This window comes from Lygodium microphyllum, chromosome 12 (assembly GCF_053477565.2).
Source record: "Lygodium microphyllum isolate KBCC chromosome 12, Lygodium_microphyllum_v1.1.10, whole genome shotgun sequence".
In the NCBI taxonomy this organism is placed as follows: Eukaryota; Viridiplantae; Streptophyta; class Polypodiopsida; order Schizaeales; family Lygodiaceae; genus Lygodium; species Lygodium microphyllum.
The window spans coordinates 12,605,425-12,616,440 of record NC_141146.1 but is presented as its reverse complement, the minus strand read 5'-3'; positions in this window follow the sequence as shown (position 1 = coordinate 12,616,440).

The window sequence follows — 11,016 nt, the reverse complement described above, 5'->3', positions numbered from 1 at the left end:
AAATGTGTTGTTTCATAGTGTATTGGTTAAAGAAACTCATTGACCTTTGTATCGAGGAGGGGACTTCTATGCCTGATCATCTCAATGAGTTTAATACCATTTCTAATCAGTTGTGACAACATAGAAGATTACTTTTTATGATTCAATGAAATGTATGTTCTTACTAATCAGCTTACCTAAAAGTTGGGATACTTTTAGAATTGCCATTAGTAATATGATACTTACTACTAGATTGACTAGTAAAAATATAGAAAGCAACTTGCATAAAGGAGATGTAAATATGAAAAACAATATAAGTTCTAAAACTTCATTGCACTTATAGTTAAGGAGAGGTCTAATGCAAGGGGGACCTCTAGGAGTGAATCTCACAATAGAAATGATAAATGGTACTTGCAACAAGGACCACATAAAAAAAGATTATTTCAAGTGGAAAGGCAAGAATAAGGAAAAGCAAAAAGGTGATGATGATAGCAAGAAAAAGAAGAAAAAAGGCCAAGATTGGAGAGAATGGCATGTGTGAATTTTGGATTTTCGACTCCCTTTCATAAGTTCTCTAATATTTTTCCTTTACTCAAGGCATCCATAATGTCGCAATATAGATTATGCCATGAGTATGCTTTAAAGCTAACCTCATTAATAAGAGATACAACACCAATAGTGCAATCAAAAGGGTGTTGAACCTTCTGTTCATCCCCTTTTGAATCAAAAGTCTCGATTTCAAGCACATCTCCAAAACGCACCTTCTGTTCTAGCGCTTTAAACATAAAGGCATCATTCATGTTACTCCCCATAAGACATGATTTTTCACATATGATGCTAATAGAAAGTAATATGTTCACTTAGAAAATAATTTTTCTTCTATCATTGTTGGTGTGGGAGATATGCACTTATCATTGGCCAATGATTCTTCTTTTACACTTAGAAATGTATGTTATGTACTAGACTGAAAGAAAAGTTTGATAATCCATTTGTAAAAAGATGATGTTTTTTTATGTATTCCATAAGCAGGGTAGGCCACCACACGAGCAAAATGTATAACCTGCCCCACATGATACAGAGCTTGGACAACTATGTAATGTTGAAATGGGAGTGTCACAAGTAGGTGGCCAACCTCACATTAGACAAGATAGATATTTGGGACAACCAACGGCTCAAGTTGAGCCAATGCTGAGATGCTTCACAAGTCTCTAAACCACTAGAAAGATACACACCATCTCTTGTTTATTTCATGGTTACAGATTGTGAATGTTGGGGGCAAAGGCGCCTCCGCCTAGCCGCCCGTGTATTACTACACTGACAGTCACCGCCAATGCACACTGCAGGTGGCAGGCGCCCGTCACCGTCACTTTATTCTTTATTCTTTTAGTGACAGTTTGAATAAAGGAAGGCCCAATCACACATTGTGACTGTTGGAGTTCCCATTTTTTGTCTCTCTCTCTCTCTTGCTCTTGCTCTCCCGCCATAGCTCTCGAGTCCAAGCTTCGGTCCTTCTCTCCCTTTCAACTGGTATCAGAGCTCGGCTTCCCGACTCTTGAGCTTGGTTCGTGGCATTTTCAGCTTCCCATCGACTCCCACTCGCATTGGGTCTCCTTCCCGGCAGCCATAGCTCATTCTCTTGAGCTCCCGTCACTCCCCGACTTCCCAACTTCTTCCCGGCCTATTGAGGCACCATCAGGGTATTGACATTGAGGTATTGCTTCATTATTTCAGAGTTTTACTTTAGTTCTCAGGTCTCACAGGCTGTAAACAAGTTGTGGGCAGCCATAGCTCACACCTCTTGGAGCTTTCTTCACCTGGATCTTACTTCCAGCCTATCAAGGCTTGCTGAGGCTTGGTGTTGGCCTTCTTTGGCCCTCATTTGTGCCCCCTTTGGGCCCCATTGTTGACACGTGGGACAACAGACCCCCCAGCTAGCTCACGTTTTTTTTTGCGCCTATTTCAAAAGCTGGCCCAAAAATCACTCTTTTTTGTCATATCTCGGGCATTCAGAACTCGATTCAAGCAAGGTAAGAGTCTAAGTTGGGGTTTTGGCACGCTCCGAATGCGATGGTGATGTTGGATCTGCCAAATTCTGATGATAGAATCTTCTGCAACAGATTTCAGGTCCGAGACAACATGTATTTTATGCTTATGCTTGTTTGGGCATGACCACATAACCGGTTTGATGCCCTATTGCATCCCGATTGATTGGGGGATTGAAGCTACATGTAATGCTATGATTTTGGCCTGATTTTGGGGCTGAAAATACACAGTTTATAACAGCAAACACATGCTGAATACTCTTGGGCTGAAGCTATCTTTCATGCTTTGACATATGCCTATTGGTTCCGGATGTATGTCTTGGGTTATGCTATGATGTATTGATCATCGAGGGACGACTTTGAGCTTGCCATTGAATCCGGATGCTTTTGGAAGCTTGAGCTTATTTCAGCCCACACTTATTGACATTGGTATATGCTTTGACAGTGATGCTTCTTGGGTTTACGCATACCCATTGCCTATGGCTTGATGCTCATGTCACAGTTGATTACCCTATGCATACGTTGAGCTTGAGTGCTCATTGAAGCTCCACCTTGGATGCATTTTGGATTATTTGGAGTAGTCTTGGATGTTACTTGGCTTGTTAGAGTTTGGATTGGGATGTATTTGATGTCTTACATGCTTACGGATGCTACATACGGATGCTCTACTGCCTATATGTTTGGGATGTACTATTGATGTATTGTCTTGGACTTATGTCATTGACACTGTGTCTTGCCTTGGCTTGAGCTCTTGAGCTTGTACATATGACTTTTGTGCCAGTGGGAGCATTCTTGAATGCTTATCAGACATTGAGTAGGCGGTACTTTTATGCATTGAGCCGTTACATGCCATTGAGCAGTTACAGACACTTGAGACTTTGGAACTTCTTACCTTTTGGGATGATACATCATATGTCTTGGTTCACTGTATGCTTATGAGCTAAGTCTCAGTTTTGGATTCGTATCTTTGTGAATTGACACCTACTTGTGTCAAGTTTTGGTAATGGCTGGAACACTTTGCCCCGTTGAGATTGGGGGGTGTGCCTATTCACTGGTAGATGTTTGTATGACATACTTGGGTATTGGATTCATGCTTATCGACCGTCATATGCTTATGCTATGCCCGCATGATGCCGGCTTTGGTCTTGGCAATATCTGATTGCCTTGGGATCCGATTTTGGCACTGTTAGCTCTCTTTTACTGAAATCTGAAATTTATTACAGCAAGCATATATGTATGGACTGACATGGATTTTTCATGCTGAAACACTTTAAAATCATGTACTTTCACTAGTACTTGGTGGGCAGCAGCTTTGATTTCACCTTCCTTGCCATTTTCTCTTGATTTTGGTAAATTTTTTGTCATTTTCTGCAGTAAACTGCAAGCAGTTTTGATCATGCTATTTTCAACATAACTAAGCTTGATGGTACGATTTACTCTTATTGGAAGAGTCAGATTTGGCAGGTGTTGGTGCAGAAATCGCAAATCAAACCTTTGAGGTTAAGCGGGCATCCGCCTGCAACTATGTCAGATGAGGAATGACTTGAGCTTGATGAGTTATGCAAGTCCACCATTGTATTGTCTCTCACAGAACAGGTTCACTACAATGTATTTGAGGAAGAACAGAGTGCATGGCAGTTGTGGGATAAAATCAAGAATTTCTATGACAAGAAAAGTCCAGCGAGTCAAATGTATTGGCTGAAACAACTTATGGATCTACGCATGAAGGAGAATGTGACTATGTCTGCTCACTTGAGCCAATTCCATGCTATACTCAAGAACTTGACTTCATAGGACATCACTTTTGCAGAGGATATCACTCCTCTTTTCTTGCTTGGTACTCTTAATGAGTCATGGGATGTATTCCGCACTAGATTATGTGCCTCTACTACTACCTTGAAATTATCTGATGTTGAGAGTGCTCTTATGCAAGAAGAGGTTAACTGTAAGAATTTGGATGCCTCTCATATGTCGCATGCTATGACAATTAGAGGCAGAAATGATGGATATGGAAAGCATGGCAGTGGTAGTGGCCGTGGATAGGATTCTCAAAAATCTCAATCCAAGTCTCGTGGGAAGTCACATAGCAAATCCCGTGGTAGGAATGCAATGTTACTTGTCACCATTGTGGGAAAAAGGGCCATATTAGGCCACAATGCCATGAATTGCGCAATGAAAGGCGCAAAGATAAGGGGAAAGACAAAGTGTAGGATAAGTCTTCTGATCATAGCATAGTGCCTGCAAAGTCCAGTGTTAAAATTGAAGAGATCAATGCTATGCAACCTGAGGATGTTGATGATGATGATTATATCCTTGCATCTTCTTCTAGTGCTTCGCAGATGACAGAGATACACTCTATGTATGCACAGTGTTGGCTCTTGGACTCAGGTGCATCCTTTCATGTGACACCTTACCGAGAGTGGTTTCATTCATAACGTATTGTTTCGGGTATTGTGCGCTTGGGCGATGACAGCTCTCTTGATATTGTGGGCATTGGTAATGTTAGGATGCAGTTTCCTTATGGCAACAGTTTTGTTATGCAGGACGTACGTCATGTACCTGCTTTGACACGCAGTCTCATGTCAGCTAGACAGCTTGATGACGCAGGTTATCATGTATCTTTTGGAGACTCTGCATGGAAGATCACTCGTGGCAGACTTGTGATTGCAAGAGGTGCCAAGGCTGGCAGTCTCTACCCCTTGATTGTATCAGCTTCTTCCCTTGATCATGTTTTGTCTGTGGGTTCTATCCCACATGTATCTCTTTGGCATGCCTGTTTGGGCCATATGTTTTTGAAGGGAATGAAAATGCAATCTAGTTTGTAGTACTTGCCGCCCCTTGATTATGCATGTTTTGATTCATATGAGCATTGTCTTTATGCCAGGTAGACTAGGTCTATGCATAAGAAGTTTGATAGGCCACGCATGAGTGAGCCCTTGGCATTGGTACATTCGGATGTCTGTGGGCCCATTCCTTGTCAGTCTATGGGTGGTGCAAAGTATTTTGTTACGTTCATAGATGATTTTTCATGGAAAGTTTTTGGGCTTATACCATTAAGCTGAAATCCAATGTCTTGGCTGTGTTTCAGAGATGGCTTGCATTGGTTGAGAACCAGTCTGGGTATAGGCTAAAATGCCTAAGGACAAATAATGGGGGTGAGTATGTCTCATGTGCTTTTGAGAAGTTATGTGATGAGAGGGGTATTAAGTGTCAGTTGACCGCCCCCTACGCCCCCCCCCCCCCAAGAATGGTTTGGCTGAGCGGATGAATAGAGCCATCCAGGAGCGTGTACGCAATATGCTTAGCCATGCAGGCCTACCACAGAGCTTTTGGACTAATGCAGTTAGTACAGCTGTGCATGTCATAAATAGATCGCCTTCTAGTGGTTTGGATTTCCAAGTTGCAGAGGAAGTATGGACTGGAAAACCCCCCTCTTATGCGCATCTCTGTGTCTTTGGATGTGAGGCATTTTGCCATGTGCCCAGGGACAAGAGAAGTAAGCTGGATCCCAAGAGTGTCAAATGCATTTTCCTTGGTTATGGGGATGCAGGCGAGATGGGTTACCGTCTCTAGGATCCGCAGGCGCGAAAAGTCATCCGCAGTCATGATGTAGTCTTCCATGAAGACAAGATGCATAGGCAGCCTGAGAGAGTTGTTGGATCCGCAGGGTCATATTTCAGGAGGAGCCGAGAGCTCCTGCACGGCCAATTGGACAGCCTACACCTGCAGTAGATGCTCATGGTTAGGGCATTGGACAGGCAGCTGGGCAGGCAGCAGAGCGTGCCATGAGACGGCGGTCTACTAGAGACAGACGTCCACCAGATAGATTTTAGCCCTCGATGCATTATGTCTTGGTTACAAATGCATGAGAGCCTTTCACTTATGATGAGGCTATGCGCAGGGGTGACAGTCACTCCTAGGAGAGGGCTATGCAGTCTAAGATAGACTCCCTGCAAGAGAATGACACTTGGGATTTGGTTTCCTTGCCTACGGGCAAGAAGGCTTTGCCATGCAAGTGGGTATACAAGCTAAAAAGTACCCCTGGACACCCCAAGCCGGCATACAAGGCTAGATTGGTAGCAAAGGGTTTTAAGTAGGAGCATGGTGTGGACTTTGATGATGTCTTTTCTCCTGTGGTTAAGATGACCACCCTGCGCTTAGTCTTGGCTTTGGTTGCTCAGCTTGACTTGGATTTATATCAGATGGATGTCAAGATGGCTTTGCAGAACCTGGCAGGGAGCGCCTAGTGTGCAAATTGAAGAAAAGTCTTTATGGCTTGAAACAGGCACCTAGGGAGTGGTATCATAAGTTTAATGCCTTTATGTAGTCACAGGGCTATAGCCGGAGTGCTATGGATCCGTGTCTTTACAGGAAGAAAGGTCGTGATGGTTCTTTATTGATTTTGGTACTCTATGTGGATGATATATTGATAGCAGGGAAAGCTCATGATGAGCTAGATGCTCTTAAGGCTCAGCTAAAGAAGAGCTTTGAGATGAAAGATATGGGACAGGCCGCTCACATACTTGGTATGCGCATTACACGCGACAGACATCAAGGACTCCTCTACTTGTCACAGAGGGAGTACATTCATAAAGTCCTTGAGCGCTTCCCCATGCAGGACGTAAAGCCTATTGGCTGTCCATTGCCTTTTTATGTGAAGATATCACAGGTTGATTGTCCACAGACAGAAGAGCAGAAGGCCGAGATGGCCAAGATTCCCTATGCATCTGCAATGGGCAGTCTTATGTATGCCATGATAGTCACTCGTCCAAATATTGCCTTTGCAGTTGGTGTTGTGGCACGCTATATGGCTACACCTGGCAAGAAGCATTGGGATGCTGTGAAGGGTATCATGAGGTACCTGAAGGACACTGTAGATATGTGCATATGCTATGGCAACTAAGATACAGGAGTCGTGGGGTACACTAACTCTGATTATGTAGGACATGTAGATAGTAGGAAGTCCACTTTCGGCTATGTATTCACATATGCTGGAGATGCTGTTTCTTGGATGTCCAGGGTGCAAAAATGCACGGCCCCTTCTACTACAGAGGCCGAGTATGTTGCAGTCACTGAAGCTTGCAAGGAGACCATTTGGTTGGGTCGTTTGGTTGCTGATCTTGGTATTGATGCTATCCCTACACTGCATTCGGATTCTATGAGTGCTATTTAGTTAGCCAAGAATCCGGTCTTCCATGCGAAGACGAAACACATTGAGGTGAGGTATCACTTCATACGTGGGGTCATTGTGGATAAGTCTGTTGACCTTGTCAAGATCTCGACTAACCAAAATCCTGCAGATTTGCTTACGAAAAGCCTCTCTACAGAGCGCTTTGCCTTCCTCAGGAGGTTGATGGGCGTGGGATGAGATGACGTCTTTCCTCATCCTGTTGTACATGTGTACATGTTGTACTGTCTTTTTTTTTTCACTCCTCACTAAGGTAGATTTGCCTTTAAGTGGGAGATTGTTGGGGGTAAAGGCACCTCCGCCTAGCCGCCCGTGTATTACTACACTGACAGTCACCGCCATTGCACACTGCAGGTGGCGGACGCCCGTCACCGTCACTTTATTCTTTATTCTTTTAGTGACAGTTTGAATAAAGGAATGCCCGGTCACACATTGTGACTCTTGGAGTTCCCATTTCTTGTCTCTCTCTCTCTCTCTCTCTCTCTCTCTCTCTCTCTCTCTCTCTCTCTCTCTCTCTCTCTCTCTCTCTCTCTCTCTCTCTCTCTCTCTCTCTCTCGCTCTTGCTCTCCCGCCATAGCTCTCGAGTCCAAGCTTCGATCCTTCTGGAGGACCCTGCCACGGCTATAATATCAAACACAAACCAGGGCAAAAGAACCTTCAAATTCTATGAGTGGGCTGAACCCATGATCCCAAAACTGCAAACATATCTCTTAAAAGAAACCATATCCATAATGATATAAAACAACACTGTCATCTTCATCACTTTCATCATTATCTTCCATAGCTTTTAGAAATAAAGAATGAAGAGAGAGAGAAAGAGAAAGAGAAGCAGAGCCAAATACAAATATTTTGCACACCCAAGAGAAGAGAAGGTGTGTTCTGAGGGAAGAGAATGTGTGTCCTCAATCCACCCTTTCACCCAAAAAGCACACCTCTCCATATTTTATTATTTCTTTGAATTTTTTTATACATTTGATATTAAAAGACCTTTGGCCTTTAATTTTGAGTATTCCTACCCTTTACAAATGCATGCACATAACACTTTTGTGTATATCATTTATTTATGATGGTGGATGTGGATGTGGCCCCCTCATATCTCTATCTCTTTTTGGTGATTTTGTAACAATGTAGTATTATTCTCTTGACAAAAAATAAAAATATGATGCATGCTTGGATTATTTTGTGTCTTGTTTTTATGCTTCTTTTGAGTGTCATCACCTTCTCTCCCTTTCAGTGAAGAGTCTTCTTACTATGTTGATGCTATACCAAGGGATGATAGTCATAATTGGATAAAGCCTATGAATCCAAAGAAAGACTCTTTGGTAAAAATGGTTGTTTTAGAGTTGGTTCTTGTGCCTAAGGGTGTATATGCACTGTCATGGAAGTAGATCTACAAGTTGAAAATGTTTCCATATTATGCATTACCTAAGTACAAGGCAAGATTGTTAGCCAAGGGATTCAAGCAAAAGAAAGGTATTGACTTTGATGAGATCTTATTACCAATAGTTAAGATGATGACCTTGAAAGGGAGAGAAGGACCGAAGCTTGGACTCGAGAGCTATGGCGGGAGAGCAAGAGCAAGAGCAAGAGAGAGAGAGAGAGAGAGACAAGAAATGGGAACTCCAACAGTCACAATGTGTGATCGGGCCTTCCTTTATTCAAACTGTCATTAAAAGAATAAAGAATAAAGTGACAGTGACGGGCGCTCGCTACCTGCAGTGTGCAGTGGCAGTGATGTCAGTGTAGTAATACACGGGCAGCTAGGCGGAGGCGCCTTTACCCCCAACAACCTCCCACTTAAAGGCGAATCTGCCCTAGTGAGGAGTGAAAAGAAAAAAGAAAAAAAAAGACAGTACAACATGTACACATGTACAACAGGATGAGGAAAGACGTCATCTCATCCCATGCCCATCAACCTCCTAAGGAAAGCAAAGCGCTCTGTAGAGAGGCTTTTCGTGAGTAGATCTGCAGGATTTTGGTCAGTCGAGATCTTGACAAGGTCAACAGACTTGTCCTCAACAACCCCACATATGAAGTGATACCTCACCTCAATGTGTTTCATCTTCGCATGGAAGACCAGATTCTTGGCTAACTGAATAGCACTCATAGAATCCAAATGCAGTGTAGGGATAGCATCAATACCAAGATCAGCAACCAAACAACCCAACCAAATGGTCTCCTTGCAAGCCTCAGTGACTGTAACATACTCGGCCTCTCTAGTAGAAAGGGCCGTGCATTTCTGCACCCTAGACATCCAAGAAACAACACCTCCAGCATATGTGAATACATAGTGGGAAGTGGACTTCCTACTATCTACATGTCCTGCATAATCAGAGTCAGTGTACCCCATGACTCCTGTATCTTGGCTGCCATAGCATATGCACATATCTACAGTGCCCTTTAAATACCTCATGATACCCTTCACGGCATCCCAATGCTTCTTTCCAGATGTAGCCATATAGCGTGCCACAACACCAACTGCAAAGGCAATATCTGGACGAGTGGCTATCATGGCATACATAAGACTGCCCACTGCGGATGCATAGGGAATCTTGGCCATCTCGACCTTCTGCTCTTCTGTCTGATTGCCGACAATCAACCTGTGATACCTTCACATAAGAAGGCAATGGTCAGCCAATAGGCTTTATGTTTTGCATGCGAAAGCGCTCAAGGACTTTATAAATGTACTCCCTCTGTGACAAGTAGAGGAGTCCCTGATGTCTGTCGCGTGTAATGCGCATACCAAGTATGTGAGCGGCCTATCCCAGATCTTTCATCTCAAAGCTCTTCTTGAGCTGAGCCTTAAGAGCATCTAGCTCATCATGAGCTTTTCCTGCTATCAACATATGATCCACATAGAGTACCAAAATCAATAAAGAACCATCACGAGCTTTCTTCATGTAAAGACACGCATCCATAGCACTCTGGCTGTAGCCCTCTGACTGCATAAAGGCATCAAACTTATGATACCACTCCCTAGGTGCCTGTTTCAAGCCATAAAGAATTTTCTTCAATTTGCACACTAAGTGCTCCTTGCCAGGTTCTGCAAAGCCCTTAGGCTGCTCCATATAAATCTCTGTCAAGATTGTGGGAGAGAAGGAAGGAGTCTCACTAGTAGCTTTCTTGCTTGCACAATGGGGGAATACACACAAGGGTGGAGGCTGAAAACAGTTTTTCTCTTCTTAGTTGTGTAAGCCAAAAGAACTCTCATACAAAGAAATAGAAGAACCCTATATATGGGTCTCAAACCAAACTCAACTAACTAAGGTGGCATACTAACTGAGCCACGAACTAGAGTAGATAAGGATAGCTATCATGTAGCTATTATTCATGGGCGGTGTACCAACCGCGTCTGCAACTGACAAGTCGGTGACATAAATACACAACGGTCACCCTGGCATATCACGAGTGGAGCTCGATATCTCAACACTCCCCCTCGAGCTCAATCCCAATTCCTGCACACCAAGCAGGTCTCTGAACTTGCGCAGCTTCTCTGCGCCCAATGCCTTCGTAAATATGTCAGCTACCTGATCCTCTGTGCTGACATAAACTAGATCAATAAGACCTAGTAAAACCCTCTCCCGCACATAGTGATAATGCACCTCAATGTGCTTTGTTCTAGCATGATAGACTGGGTTATTTGCCAAGTATATACTACTCATGTTGTCACAATAAATGACAACTGGCCCATCTGTAGACTGATGCATATCATAAAGTAGCTTATGCAACCAAGCTACCTCACATGCAGCCATTGTTGCACCCCTGTACTCAGCCTCTGTGCTCGACAAGGCAACTGTAGGCTATTTC